Source organism: Podarcis filfolensis (genome assembly GCF_964270895.1).
Source record: "Podarcis filfolensis genome assembly, chromosome: 1".
Taxonomy (NCBI): domain Eukaryota; kingdom Metazoa; phylum Chordata; class Lepidosauria; order Squamata; family Lacertidae; genus Podarcis; species Podarcis filfolensis.
This window is the reverse complement of record NC_139604.1, coordinates 65,737,188-65,752,885: the sequence shown is the minus strand read 5'-3', so window position 1 is coordinate 65,752,885 and position 15,698 is coordinate 65,737,188. Positions and strand designations below refer to the sequence as shown.

The 15,698-nt window shown below is 41.5% G+C and overlaps 1 protein-coding gene across 2 annotated transcripts in view; it reads right to left on the bottom strand.

The window, feature by feature from the left end:
* Positions 1-13,026, bottom strand: part of SOX6 (SRY-box transcription factor 6) — a 443,885-nt gene extending 430,859 nt beyond the window's left edge. Inside the window, exon 1 of one of the 2 annotated variants that reach the window (XM_083589534.1) lies at positions 12,976-13,026. The gene's annotated coding sequence lies outside the window, so the exon portion shown is untranslated. The remainder of the gene's footprint in view (positions 1-12,975) is intronic. The other variant, XM_083589547.1, reaches the window with a different exon arrangement.
* Positions 13,027-15,698: the final 2,672 nt, after the last annotated feature.

Sequence of the window (15,698 nt, the reverse complement as noted above, 5' to 3'; positions counted from 1 at the left end):
ATCAGAGTCCCCAGATGCAGTCTTCTACACCAAAAAAGAGGGGGGATATGAATAATTCAATCAAACAGTAGATGGTCTCTGAGGCAATAAAATGTATTGCACTTAGAGCAACCGAGAATAATTATTACCGCGAAGGTATTCGAAGAAGGTAAATGATGGTGGTGACTGTGATCATGGTGGGCTGCTCCCGGGCTCTGCAAACTTCCAGGGGTCAAGACAACACCACTCGTAATTATTGTGTGTGTGTGTGTGTTTTAATCATAGGGTAACTCTCCCCCTCCCATCACCTCTCCAAAAGAGGGAGGATCAAAAGCTGGGAAAGGGCCACCAAAAGTGCAGGAAGTGCGCGTGGGACCTCACGAGCTCTTCCAAAACGCAAAGGCAAAGAATTAAAGAATTGAAGAATAGAAGAAGAAGAAGAAGAAGAAGAAGAAGAAGAAGAAGAAGAAGAAGAAGAAGAAGAAGAAGAGCAAAGGAGCCGGCGGAGATTTTTGTGTTTAAGACGTGTTTTCGGCAGCTCCCCTCCGGGGCGCCCTGTCCCACCCACCCTCCGCCCGCCTGCCTGACTCCCTCCGCCTCGCTCTCGCTCCCTGCTCTGCTCACGCGCCTTCTGCTCCAAGCCCTGCGCAGCCGGGATCGTCCTTGGCATCCTTACCTGCTTCCTGGGTCTCAAAAAGAGAGCCTTACAGGGGAAATGTCATCTTGGCAACCGGCTGGTTGCTCCGCGCTCTAGGGGAGGACGCTGACTGGGGCGGTGGAGTGGGGGGGTGTCGGAGAGAGGGGGTGGGGGCGGCGAGAAGGAAACGCGAGGGACTGCTGGTCCCCCAGCCTCCAGTGAAAGGTGTGTGGGATGAGGAGGAAGGGTGGGAAGAGCCGTTGGTTGACTTGTGGATGGGTTAAGGCTGACTTGAGGAAAGCGGGGCAGATGGAGAGAGAGAGGGGAGGGAGGGGGAGGGGAGGGAGGCGATCGAGGCGTCCTGCAAGTTTGTCACCGCCAGGCAGAGACGGGAAGGACTGATCGAGTGACAGATGCCTCGGATGGCTCCCTCTTCCTCCTCCTCCGCCCCCGAGGTTGCCCTTCGCTCTTGGGAGGTAAGCTGGGCTGTGTGGGGGGCTCCCTCTTTATTTACGATCGCGCCTTCAGACATCGGGTGGGCAGTCCGCTCCGCCACGGAGCGCCAGGTGGAGCTGAGCAGGGAGTCTTAAGACGCTCCTTCTGCGGTGTCAATTCCCGCACCTACAAACTGACACAAAATAAATAATAAGCCTAGTTTTAAAAAAAAGAAGAAGAAAGTGGGCAGGGGCTGGTGGGTTTTACTGAGCGCCCGGTCTTTGGTGAAATCGTGCCGCTCTTCGGCGTGCAAGGAGAGTCAGGAGCTTCTCTGGAGCCGCGCGCTTCCCCCTCTCCCCCCTAACAAGGCAGACGTGACGGATCACAAAACCAAAACATTAGCGGCACCGTTAGCCTAATAAGAGGTAAACTGCAGAAAAGACGCGCGCGCTCCGCCGCCGCCGCTTTGGAGAAGCCTTTGTTTATGTGCCTAAAACGCCACCTCGAGGCCATCCCCCGAATAGCAGCCGCGGCATGTAAGGAAAATATAGAGGGCGGATGGGGGGGGGACAGATCCAAAGCCTGCCAATGGAGCGTTAAGGATTACCGCTTTGCAAAGCCATTTTTTTAAAAAAAGGTCCTGATAAGAACATAGCGAAAGTAATGGAAGGACTGGGAAGAGAAGTTGAATACCTTTCTAATGAGAATGGCAGAAGGCAGTTAAGAACAGAAGGGCATCAGATCAGATCACCCCGGAGGATGAGCATCATGAGGGCGCGGAAGCGGCCAATGGGATTCCCTTCTGTGATGGGATCTCTCGGACTCCGAGGGGAGTTGCTTTTTCCTTTCGGGGCTGTACATGCCTGAAGAGCTACACAACGAGGCTTCTTCCTAAGTCTTATTTTATTTCTGCAGCTTTTTAATTCCTGACGGGTTTTTTAAATATATATATATATACGTTCTAAGCGCTGCTTTAGGATCTGGTATCATTTCCCAACATTTAATTTCTGTACGCTTTATCAACCCTGAAATAAATAAAAGAAAGGGAAATTCTTCTGATAATCCTCTTCTCTCCCTCCTACCCCATCTCCGCCCACTTAAATCCTGATTCTTCAGGCTGCTCCCGGATAATATCAATTAGCTTTGCCCAGCCATGTGATCCGGGAGACCAGAACTGATATTGACGGGATTTGAACGAGCCCGGGTGGGCGGGGAGAGATTTCTCTTTCGCCCCTTTGCAAAGGAAAATGAAAGCTACAACTCATTCAAGAGCCCAGTGCAAACTAGGAAGACGCGCTCAGGTCACACAGCTGAGGAGGAATCGGGGCTCTTTCCTGAGTTTTCGCGCAAAGTTCCTTTTGTTGCTCTTAGACACATTTCAACAAAATGTGGAACCGAGAAGGGAAAAGAAAAATTAGTCTCGGGGAAGTAAAATGCTTCAAAGGGTGTCGACGCTTTTTGCAGCCCGATCCTGTGAATGTTTATCCTGAAGTAAGACCCCCTGTGTGGTTCAACGGTACTTCACCCCAAAGAAAACAAGCATGGCCTCGGAACCGTTCATACCGCGGTATTATGTATGTTTTTACTCGGAAGTACCAAGGAGTTCAATGGGACTTACTCCTTGGTAACTATGCAAATAGAAGCCTTACTCTCAGAACCCTTAACTTAGAAAGTCTACGGGTGGTGCAGGTTGACACTGTGGCCTGACAGGTTCCTCATATAATGCTATCACGTAAGATCTGTTAGTATGAAAGGCAAATGCTAGCTTCAAATACCAGGGGGAGTTTATGTTGAGCAGAAATACTTAGGAATGCCCAGGGGTTGTGTCTGCAGTACAGGAAGTTGTTTCTGAATAAGTTGACCCCCCACCACCACCTGTAGACAAAGCCTCTTATCACCTGCCTGACAGAACATTCTCATTTGGAGACAATTCACTTTTCTTCTGCAGGTTGCCCTTAACAGACAACCTATTTACTTGGAGATTAGTCAAGTATCTTCTTTTTTAAATAGTTGTTCCCATTTCTCTGCTATCTGAGCAAAAAGTGGTACATCAGGTTGGTGGGTACCTCAATGCAAAGGAGACTAAAAATCGCTAACAGTTAAAAGAAAAGTGAAAGTTGGGATAGCTAACATGGTGAACAAGGAAGGTGCTGTTTCAGAAAATACAAAACAAAATTTGTCCTCTTTTATCCAGCCATCACTAGCTAGATCTTTCTGGATACGTCTCTGGAAGAAAAACTGACCTCACTATTTTGAAAACTTTCTTTTGAACATGTCTTTTAAAAAATAAAATAGTACTACAAGTCCTTGACAGCTCTCAGATATGAAACTTGAGAACTCCTATCCACTGCCTACTCAGAAGTAAGTCCAGCTGAGTTCCAGGGGGCTTACAGGTATGTTGCCTCAGATTTTCATATTCTCTAATCATCTCTAGTTGTGCAGCCACCAGTGCATGTACCCAGAGCTTCTAAAGAAGTTTTGTGTCTCTCTGCCAAAATAGGATAATGTTGTACCTGCAAAGAAAGTCCTTCTGAGTACACAAGCATAGGATTGGGCTGCAAAGTAGAAGTTAAGGAAGCTCTGCAGTAGGGCAGCAAAGGCCCTGAGCAACCATAATTCCTTACTGAAGCCAAGCCAGCTAATTGATGATTACTCTAGTGTACATAGTAATGTCCCTGATTTCTGAGTCTTTCCTTATATTAAAAAAAGTGCCTGTGCAGAGGAAAAAACATTTCTCCCAAAGCAGATGTGAAAATCTTAAGTGCTTATCGCCTCCAGGAATACTGAATCACAGGCTGCTGTCTGCAAGCCTGGGAAATCAATGACACAATTTCCATTGATTGGTGTAGATCTGGACTGCTGGCAAAGGGCATTCCTTATTTGTTTATGGGGTCAGCCAAGTTTAGCTTGTTATGGCCTGTGGTCACACAAATGAAATTATTACTTTGCCCCAGTTCAGTAGTCAAATTGTGAAGTCTCTAAGACTCCTAAATCAATTGATACTGTACCTGTGTAGAGACAGTGTTTGTTTCATTCCTTAAGCTATAGCTGCATCTACAGATAGATGACATATAGATGATTCATAGAAAGCACTAGTGATGTCAAGAGCAGGATAAAGCTAAATTAAGCTAACTGCCTTTCATTCCACACACATCTATAGGGCAAATCAGTGTGCAAGGGCTTAAAACACAACCTGCTGGAAAGTTTGTCTGCACAAGCCCCATTTAAACAAATAAAAGGAGCACAAGAACATCTGTGCTCTAGCCAAATTCCCATGCTTTCAAGAGTAGTCTAAGTCACTTGCGTGTGGATGCCTGAATGGGAAAACATTATCAGAAGTGATTGATTTATATAAACTTTCTATATGCTGGTTGTATGTGCATATATTATACTTGCATATTGATCCCACTTTGCCCACATTCAATAATAATGCTTATAATTATAATTACAAATTTATTTATTAATATTTTTATTATTATTACCTTAAAAGAAAAATGTACTATATAACATAGTACTTAATAGCTAGCAGTTATATTCTTAGAACCAATGTTTTCCCCATTACAAGCTGGTAAATGCTTCCAAGTAGATGTCTCTAGAAGCAAGATATCAAATCAATAAGATTGTTTGAAAGCTGCATAGAGAAGTAAAAAAAGGCAAGTAAGAGGGTTTATGGAGTCAGAGAATAATAGTAACAGTGGCATGCTTTAGTGTAAAGGATTAAACATTGTAATTAGGAATATCACCCAGTCAAGATAGCAGCTAAAATTAGTAAAATGCTTAGCTAACATCTGTTCTAAAATGTAAATTAAGTAGATTTTGGTCAAAAGAAGGGCTCTCATTCTCCTCTGTATTTAATAATGCTTTATTGTATTAGAAGGGGTGCTAAATGAATTCAGTTTTCAGCTTAAATGTGATAATTCTTTTAACTTTTACTTATGCTTAACTTTTTGAAAGTTGTGGAAGTGCAAACAGCAAATGGACTTGCTGCGAGAAAGGTTTGAAGAAATTGGCCAGCGGTGTTGATTTCTTTATCTTAATAATTAGCAAATGAACCTAAGAATTATCCATTAACATTTAAAAGTGCTCATTAGCACATTAGAAATGAAGACTATATTTTATTGCAACAGCAAAACATTCTTAAATAGAATCTTCAAATATTATCAGGGTTTAATTACAGATTAACTTGAATGAAGTCATTTTACAGGTAGCGTCTTCCTGTGTTTCTATCAACAGCTCTTGAAAGACAGGGGCATTTTTATTTGCACAGTAAACACACAGCCTTTACAACAAGGGACTTTACATCCTAATACGATATGAAATGTTAAAGTTTCTTAGATTTATGATACTATGGAAATTAATACACAAATGCATCAAGCAGCGTTATGTAATTTTACCCTATGGACTACATTGACAATAATCAGTTCCCTTGAAAGCATTACATCAGGAGGTAGTAATGGGATTCTAGCTCCAGTATTACAGCCTTTTCCAACCTGGTGCCCTCCAGATGTTTTAGACTACAGCTCTTGAGCCTCAGGCAGCCTTGGCACAGAGTTGCGTCCAAAATCCCTGGAGGGCACCAGACTGGCAATGACTGCTGTAAGCAAATCACAGCAATATTATGTTTTACAATACTGTTGTTTGTGTACTTTCTTTCTTTCCTTCTTCATTAAAGTTTTTTTTGTAATAAAAAGTCAACGTTTACATAAAAGCAGTAATTCCAAGGCAGAGAAAAAAACAAACAAAAATATAATCTGCCTGTTGTCATTGCCTTTTAAGGTTCTAACTCTGAGACACCTCTTTCTGTTAAGATGCAGCTGGGTGGATTTATATTTTAAAGAGTCTGAAATTAAAATAAATACACTGAGTAAATGTTTAATTGACTGACTGTAAGTGAAGAAAATGATTTAAAGCTGAGCAAACCATATATTTGTTAAACTGTGAGATATCCCCCCACCCCCCAATATGAGTAGAGGAGCAAAAGGAGAAGATTTAAATGTGGCAAATCTAGAGTAAGGGTAATAGTTTTTTAAAGGTAGAACATATTTTGTGAACAGATTGCCTTTCCACCCACTTCTATAATACAGCTACTGTGTATTGTGAACAGTACCTGAAGCAAATCTTTGCCAGGCAGACTGCACCAGCATTCTGAGGATAGGGTTGAAGGGGGAAAGCAAATGGGATTTTAAAATTTTTAAATGGAAAAAATATTTAAAAACAAAACACTATGATGCTGTAAGAAGATTGTTTTTATTGTGCTTCTTGCTAGATAAATAACTAAAGAAGCATTGTTGCAATTTTTAATCCCCGCTTTTTCGTAAAATGTCTGTTTCATTTATGAGCTTCCTACAGCTAGCTATCATTCACCAGCTCCTGGGAAGAGTCATTTATAGAGAATTTTGAAAGTCTTCATATTTTTATTAGCACTTCATTGAAGTTTTCCTCAAAAAGATAGAAGCAACCCTCAAAAGCATTTGGGGGGCAAGCATCAAAATATAAAAGAAACTGCATTTTATAGCTCCCAGGAAATATGCAAAATTCTGCATTCACTGTGACTCATTCATAGCACTGCAAAATGGGTTGTTATGTTTAGAAATCTAAAATGTTAAATTGTCCATTAATAAATGTGAGCCAACATTTATTTATTTTACAAAGGTGGTGGTGGGGGAACAGTCTGAAGGACCTGCTCTAGAAAAGGGAGAGTGGTGAGAATCTAGCGCTTTTCTTACAGGATTAAGAAGCGCTGCAAAAGAAGCATTTAAGCCTCTAATTTTTCCTGACAATTAACAATGAAAAGCAGATGTTTACAAAGCTGTTTTATATGCTGGTTTATAAGATGCTAAAAGATGGTTTGTGGATGTTGAAAAGGAAGAGCCGGATAACTGCTTGTCTGGTGTATTTTTAAAAGCATTTTCATTGGCTCAGTTATTGTTAATAATGAAAGAAACACTTTGTGCTACATGGCTGAGACTAAACTGCCATCATAAAGTCCTCAAAAACACACACACACATGCACACACAACCAAGCAACTCTTAAGATGTAATTTACAAAGATAATAATAACACAGAATGATTTCACTTCTCTGAATGCTCCACATTTGCATACCAGGATTGTGTACAATGCACTCATAAATGCACATTCATAATGACAAGGACTTCTTAGCAAGGCAAACTGCAGGCTGAGCTCTGCACGTTAAAAACAATATGAGAGTGTCATGTTTCTCTTTCTGACATGGACAGGGGGAGCGTTGTGGGGGTAGGAACAGCTTGTGCCTGGATCCCAGGTGCTGGCTGCTTACACAAATGAAGCTCACATTCAGATCCACACCTTTGCTGTGCACGATCATCTAAATGATAATATTGCCTTATATAGGGCAGAGCAAAGCAATTATGCTGGCAGTTATTTTACTCAGTGTCATTTGCAGAGAGTGCGGGTGGAGGCAGGATGGAAAATCAATGTTCACCTTAACTGTTGTTTTCAAATAACTGTTGTTGTCAGATCTGTAGTACTTTTCATAGTAAGAAGTGTCTTCAAATTTACTGAGCCTCAGTGAGGCCACTTGAAGCCATCAGCTTCCTACATATGTGGGAATCGACACAAAACCTACACACTATGAGGTGGGTTTATAACCCTGAGTACAACATAGGGCAAATACCCATTATGATCTAAAATACTCCACATGAATTTCCACATGTTAAGAAGCAATTTCTCAGTGTGCACAGGAGCTTTGAGGCTCGTGACTGATAAGAGATTTTGAGCTGGGTCTCCTGTCTATCTGCCCACTTCATCCTTTTTCAACAAGCCTTACCTAGGAAGCTACCCTATACTGCAACAGATCACTGAACTATCTAATTCAGTACTGTCTACACTGGCTGGCAGCAGCTCTCTGGAGTTTCAATCAGGAGTCCTATCTAGACATGCCAAGGACTGGACCTGGGACTTTCAGCATAAAAAGCATGTACTCTACCACTGAGTTACGGTCCTGCCCCTAAAGTGGCATGACTGGGTTTCAAGAAGTATGAAATGGTCTCTGTCGGGAGGTTGTGGACTCTCCTCCCTTGGAGGTTTTTAGGCAGAGGTCAAATGGCCATCAGTCATGGATGTTTTAGCTGAGATTCCTGCATTGCAGGGGGTTGAACTACATGATCCTTGGGATCCCTTCCAACTGTACCATTCTATGAATCTATAATTCTATAAGTATGCTTTCTACTTTCTCAACCCCCGCCTCACCCACATGCATTCTGCCATGTGAGCAGATGCAACCCACATCTGAATACATTTATGACAAACATATACATGTGAATTTGGAATTGCTTAAAGAAGTGAAGGTCCAAAGGGGTAGAAATATTTTGAGGCTAGATGTTTCATATTATTAGCTCAATGCAGATATACCTTACTAATACACAGCACTGTATACTGTTCATACACTATTTGTATATTAGATAAACGTGAACCAGCCTCATATTATTTCCACACACAAAAGCTGAGGATGGAGAGAAAGAGCCTTCCTCCCTGGCTCCCCAGTGCCCATTACCTGGCCCTGGCCCTGCTTCTACTTCACCCACAGAGAGAAAGATAGAATAAGCTTGCCTTCAAAAGAAGGAGATGCTCCTTTCAGTCACTATCAGAACTCCCCAAACATGTAGGTCGCTGTTCCCATATACAGATGGAGAAGGATAGCTGAGACAATGACTGGAATTAGAGCCCACAATGAAACCACAACAGAGCTAGAGCTGGGGCAGGGGCAGGCACAAAAGAGTCTGTGGCAGAAAAATCCCTAAACAACATAGGGACACAGGAGCTCAGGCAAGACAATCTCAGCCCCAGGAAGCCCGGGTGGAGGTACTTGCAGGTACTGGGTGGGAACAACTTTCCTAGCTTTCTACCTCCCACCTCAATAATATAGCACCTAGAAATATACTTGTAGAGAACCACAGCTCTGCCGGGTCTACACATTTCCCTCAACCATGTTTTGGGAACAGCAGAAAAAAAATTAACCTTGCAATCTGAATTGATATTGCCTTTTGCAATCTCATTGTTCCTGTACGCAATAAAATATGGGTATCCCAGTAGTTTAAGGAGTAATTTTGGCTCCTTTGAAGTCTATGAATGAGCAAAGGAGACAGAAGCAGAGTCAGGAGCATACATGGATGCTTTTGGGCAGCTGCAGAGGGGGCTGAAGCTGCTAGTTGGGAAAGACAAAGATGTAGGGAAATGGCAGCCTGTCTGGAATCCAGTAGTTGAATGGACTGCTCCATGTCACTCCATGGTAAGCCCACTTTTCTGGGGTAAAATAAAAGGTCAACAACTTCAATTCTAAAAAAAAGGTCAACAACTTTGGTCGGCCCTCACCCATGCTCACTTCATCAAATCTGGTCCTCTTTGATCGGCACCCCTGCTGTACAACATGAATGGGAGAAATCCCATTTTATCCTCACAACAAACTTACGAGGTAAACTGGGCTGAGTTAGTGACTTGCTAAGGACTACCCATCGGCAAAAGGCTTAACTCACCCTCAGTCTTTAGCCAACCCTGCTTTTTTAAAAATCAGCACCAAAAACAATACCATGAAGGTGCCTGCTTAACATGATTGACAGGTATCTCGGCAACCAAGTTGATGAGAAGTTATGACAAACCAGGTCCAAATAAATACATCCTTGGAAAGCAGTGGTGTCACCAAACATTGGATCAACTGTCTTCCATGGAATAATGTTTTCCCTTGCCCCAGTGCAGGGACCTCATTCCAGCACAGCTGCAATAGCCGGACTACCGTCTAGCAGCTGTGCATAGCAGAATTTGCCAAATGAGAAGTACCAGCGAACCCCCGCCCGCCACACCAATTCCCTGCAAGGCATCCTATTGCTTTTTTTGATATGTGAATATTAGAACCTTGTATGCTAGCCATAGTAGAGTCAGAAGAAGTTCCTTGACTTCATTGCAGGTAAAACCTATCTACAGGATTATGGATTGTAAGATTAAAAATAAAGCCTACCGGATATAAACAGAAGCTTTCATGTTATGGATTATTTAATTTATACAATTATGGGCCTGTTCAGCATTCTTCAGTGAGAGAATGCAGGATCACTTCTCTGAAAAAAAAATGTCTATACTAGGGCGCCAATATTATTAATATTATATGACTTGAGCAGAGGTATTTGATATAGTTAGATGTGGCCACATGAGGTTCGTTAAAAAGAAAACAAGAAAATAGATGATTAATTGTACTATATACCCCATTTTTGTGAGAAACTACATCACTGCTTAAAATCCACTGACTTGTAGTGCAACTTCATCAGAGTCTTTGACCTGAGTCTACATAACATGAAGAATCAAAATCAAGGTATTAGTTTGATATAAATAGAAGCAACAGGGGACATAAAAACCTGGTGGAAGAAAACTGCCTAAAACCTGCCATCTGCCTAAGAAAGACAATACAGGAGAAGCCAGTCTTATGTCCTTAGGGAGGAGTTTCCACAATTAGGACACTGCCACTGAAAAGGCCCTGTCCTATATCCCCTCTAACTGCACCTGCCTTGGTGGACAGGGTCTCAGAAGATGACTGCAATCAATAGACAGAAAAAGGTGGCTCCTCAAATACCCTGGTCCCAAACCAGAAGATTATCCAATTTCATCTGTGAGGTGGGCTAGTCTGGGATATAGAGAGTGGGCCACCCAGTGAAATTTATGGCCAGACAGAGGTTTGAAGTTGCATCATCCCAGTCTAAGTCTCCATTCAATCCATTACACCACAATGACTTAGTTAAAACAGTATACTTTCACTTCTTTAAATCTTGCTGGGAATTTATGAGGTGAATCATTTAAAAAAAAAAAGTAGCAATGCTATTTATTTCAAGATCTGTCCAGTTTATGGGCTGATCCTCTTGCATTGTAGTGCATGAGGGAAAGGAGCAAGCAGAGTCAGAAGAGGAATCCATGCCACCCCAAAGGCAAGGGATGTTGTCTCTCTCTGGCAACAGGGTCCAGTTGGGCAAACTTCCCACTGCTGTTGCTGCAGCATAAAAAAAAACCCAGGCAGGCAGAGATTCTGTGGAATGTGCCTTGGAATATAAAGAAGTTTCAGATAATTAAGATGCAAATAATTGTTTTTCTACATTACTCAATTTAATGACTTGGGCATAGCAAGCAAAACAGATCCAGCCTTGCCAATTTTCACTTTATAGCCTCATCCTTAAAGAGGCTTTTCTGGTCTAGCCTTGAGGCTGTTTATTTGTTTCTTTCTTAGAAATATATCCCATCTATAGCCCACTTACACTTTTTTTCCAAGGAGAGGATCTAACACTTTTTCAAAAGCCTTTTCATGGAGATTTTGAGTTTTTCTTCTTTCCTTGGTCAAAATTAATAGATGTGCATCATTTTGATTTGAAGAGAGGTTTGATTTTTGCAAACACTATTTAAGAGATTCTGCTGTTGATATTTTCACATTAATATACATTATTTATCTCTGCAGGGTGGTGAAAATGAGGGAGTTGCACGGGCTTAGGTGGCAGGAAGTGGGATTCTCTGTAATCATCAGCAGCAGGGGACTCCTTTGAGGCTGCATTGTGAGTTTCAGTTAAGATTCCAGCAGAAACAAAATAATTGTGTGTTGAGTAGTGTGCGGCTGGGAACTAATACATGAGTAATCTCTTTCAGTTTTTAATTTCCAGTTCAAAATGTCGCAAGAGCTCAGTAGGGGCAGGGATCAGTTTCCTCTGAGATCTGAGCCCCTACAGGTGTTTTCAATGCTAGGATTTAACTCTAGAACACCTAATATAGGAAAATTAAAAAAAAATCCCTGAGCAGGAGTAGAGTGCGTTTTTCTAACCATCAAGCAGCCACTTCTTACACATTAGGGAGAAGGGCTTCCTCATCAGAGGGTGTGTTTCCAAGCAGATATGCACCCCAGTGGTATCTCTTCTTCTTGAAACAAGTATTGAGCGTAGGGCTTCTCTGTTATTCACATTTCACTTCACTTAAGCCTAGGTCACCTATTCTTAGCAAAGCAATATATGGCCCTGTTTGCTAAAATTCATTTTGAGGAATTAACTAGATTTTCAAGCACCAGTGCTAGACAAAGTAAACAGTTCTATATGTAGTCACTGGAATATTACCAAACTGCAGTTAAATATCTGGCACCATTTCATTTTAGGTTTTATATGGAAACCTCAAAAATAATGTTTTTTTCCTGATGTTTTCATTGCTGCGTGAAAGTTCTTTTTGGGGGAGCCAGACTCTGCAAGCCTTAAATTCCCTATTAAAGTACTAGAAGAAAGAAAAATGTGTGATGGAGTAAAATGCAGTGAACAGGCAGGGATACCATTTCAGATTTCAATGAGAGGAAGCAAGATCCAGAAAATTCCAAAACCTATTGGACTCACTTAAGGTGAAACTATAGGGGGAAACTAATGTTTTATTAACTTATTTTGTTTGTTTGTTCTACTTATATCCTACCCTTCCATCCAAGGTTCCCAGGGCAGCAAAAAAGAAAAAAAAAGTCAATTCAAATGCAACACACTGGCACAATTCAAAATCATAAAATCATGATAACCAAATCAACCTTATTCACATAGGACAAATAGTCAATCTTTTCCCCTCAAAAGGATATTTCATTTATAACCAGGGCCCTTCAGCGTGGAAAGCTGCAATTTAACAAGAGTTATATGAGCTTCAGAGCAATAATCCTATGTGGTCTGAAACACGGAGTGGGAGTTCCACCTATGTGGTGCACTTGGGTTAAGGAACCATAATATGAACATCAATTTACAGGTTATAAACCTGTCCTCTGAAATGTAGCACAGTGACTAAGGCTGCAATCCTGTGAGCACCTACCTGGGAGGAAATCTCAGTGAAGAAAGTAGGAGTTACTTCAGAGAAAAGGTGCAAGAAATTGAGATACAAATCAAGAAATGCCAATTTTTTATCTTACCTTTGTCATAGGCAAGCCATTCCCTCTTAGTCTCAGAGTCAATCTGTTCATCTATAATATGGAAATAATAATAACTTAAGGTAGATGTAAGGATGACAACACACAACAATATATTTGAACAACTGTAAACACTTGAAAGTGCTTTAGGAATGCTACCCATTTTTATTCTTTCCCCAACTTGTGGCTAGACTACAGTTACCTGGTATAAAAAGTCACCCTTAGTATTTCTGAAAGTTGAAAACCACTTTCTTTTTAAAGTTACAGCTTTGTAGTCAAAATATAAAATATAAATAAGTGATTTTACAATAGGTGATTCTGAAGAAGTGTGCATGCACACGAAAGCTCATACCAATAACAAACTTAGTTGGTCTCTAAGGTGCTACTGGAAGGAATTTTTTAAATGATTTTACAGTGTTACTTGTAAAAGGGTCAGGCAGACTAACCCTCCTTGGGGACAAGGGGCTGAATCTGCTCTGTGTGTGCTACTGCCACTGAAAGCAAATGGCACCCTAGTCCTGGCAACAAGAGTGAGCAGCAAAATGAAGGAATGGAGACAGTAGTGGTGAAGAGGCAGAGACTTGGTGGCCTAACTGCAGAGGCTGGGAGGGCCTCTTGTAGCACATACCCCATCTAACAAGGATTGTCATTTAAGGGTAAAATGCAAAGTAATAGTACTATTTAGGACGGCATATTCTCCATGGTCTTTCCACAGCCTCTACTCTTCATAAGGTCAAGATGCCAACTTTGGCCAGCCACCAATCCTAAGCCATCAATTGTGTTATACTTGTGTTAGACCCACCCCTGGGTGGAAATCAGTCAAATGTCCAAGAAAATCTGGACATATGGCAGCCCATGTTGGCAGTGCCGGTTTTTCTGTCCAGATTTTTAGTTTGAAATATGGCAACACTACTATAAGCATTTTTTTTGCTAGTGTTCAAAATATATAGAATTTGTATCTGTCAATAATTCAGAAAGGAAGAATTTGACACAAAAGAATGCACGCTCAAAGGAGGTGAAAACAGAACTTTATGAAATGGGCTTAGTTTGTCAAGATGACTGCAGTAAAAACAAGAATCAGAAGATAATAACATATTCCCATATGTACCAGAAAAAAAACACCAGAAGTAGCAAATGAGAAATAAAGGTAAAGGACCCCTGGACGGTTAAGTCTAGTCAAAGGCAACTATGGGGTGTGGCACTCATCTCACTTCAGGCTGAGGGAGCTGGCATTTGTTCATAAACAGCTTTCCAGGTCATGTGGCCAGCATGACTAAACCGCTTCTGGCGCAACAGAACACTATGACAAATGCCAGAGTGCACAGAAACAGTGCTTACCTTCCTGCCATTTACCTATTTATCTACTTGCACTGTTGTGCTTTTCTGCTAGGTTGGCAGAAGCTGGGACAGAGCAATGGGAGCTCACCCCGTTGCACGGATTCAAACCAGGGACCTTCCGATCAGCAAGCCCAAGAGGCTTAGTGGTTTAGACCACAGTGCCATATTTATATGTGAAATATAATCTACATCTACATTCTATTCCTATGAGTAAGCATAACTGAAATAAATGAGTAGACATGCGTAGGATTGCATTGTTGGGGTGCATGCATCCTGGTTTGTTTGCAGGGGAATTAAATGACATTGGCTATTTAATGGGCATTATTTCTGATTGTTTACAAAAATATTGGATGACACTGCATTGAAGCAAGTGTTATCACACACTTCCAGCACTTTTCTCCATAACTTTTTCTTATCACAAAATGTCTGATCTTTTGGGGAAGTGGGTTTGATGCACAAGACCTCCTAATCAATTATAAATGTGAAACCTGGACTCACAGGTATGTGACTGAAACCTTCCTGAAAAAAAGGGAAACTGGAAGCACTCTCAGTTTCTAGACATGCTTCTCTTCCCTTATCTTCTTCCTATCTGTCTGAGGATGCAACGTTCCTCACTGCTCCCATCCCAGTTAGGCTGAACTATGTATTGCATTTTTTATATGTTTAAAATATATGTGCTGCACAAAGGACACATGTTGCTATAGAAGGCCTTTGCAGGTATGTGAATTCACAATAAAATATGTTCTTGCAGAGATGTTCTTTGCAACCAAGTTGCAAAGAAACTTGTACTTACATTGCAAGAAAATATGGGTTATCCATGCCGGTGCTAGAGGCTGGCCAAACTGGCCAAATGTCAGGGTGCAAAAGCCGACAGAAATAGGAGCTACTGAGCCAGTTGTACCACCATTTTAACTGGGTTTGCCTGACCAAAAAATGTAAAGCAGTGTGCATTTAACTCACACTGTTTTTGCTTACTTGGCAAAATGAGAACACCCTATACCTTCTACTACTGGAGCAAAGATGGAAGATGGTGGTAAAGGCGTTATCTCACTTTCCACTGGGCACCCGGGGAATGTCTAGGATACTATGAGACAAGACTTTGAAAACCACACCTTATAGGTCAATATAAATTTTAAAAATCAAATATAAACCCAATATTAAAATAAATATTTAAGAACAAAGCAATCCAAAACGGGCAAGGGAGAGTGAATCTGTGTTGGCAGAGCTGCTGGTGTAATGGAATGGGATGGTTGGCTGAATAAATTTTGCTGCCTGAGGTAGGCAACCTCTCTTCCAAGTATTCAAAACAACTGGACGGGTAGTTAAGTTTTACTTCAGCATTGGAGATGAGACAGCACATTTGAGGGCAACAAGTTAATTTAGGGTGT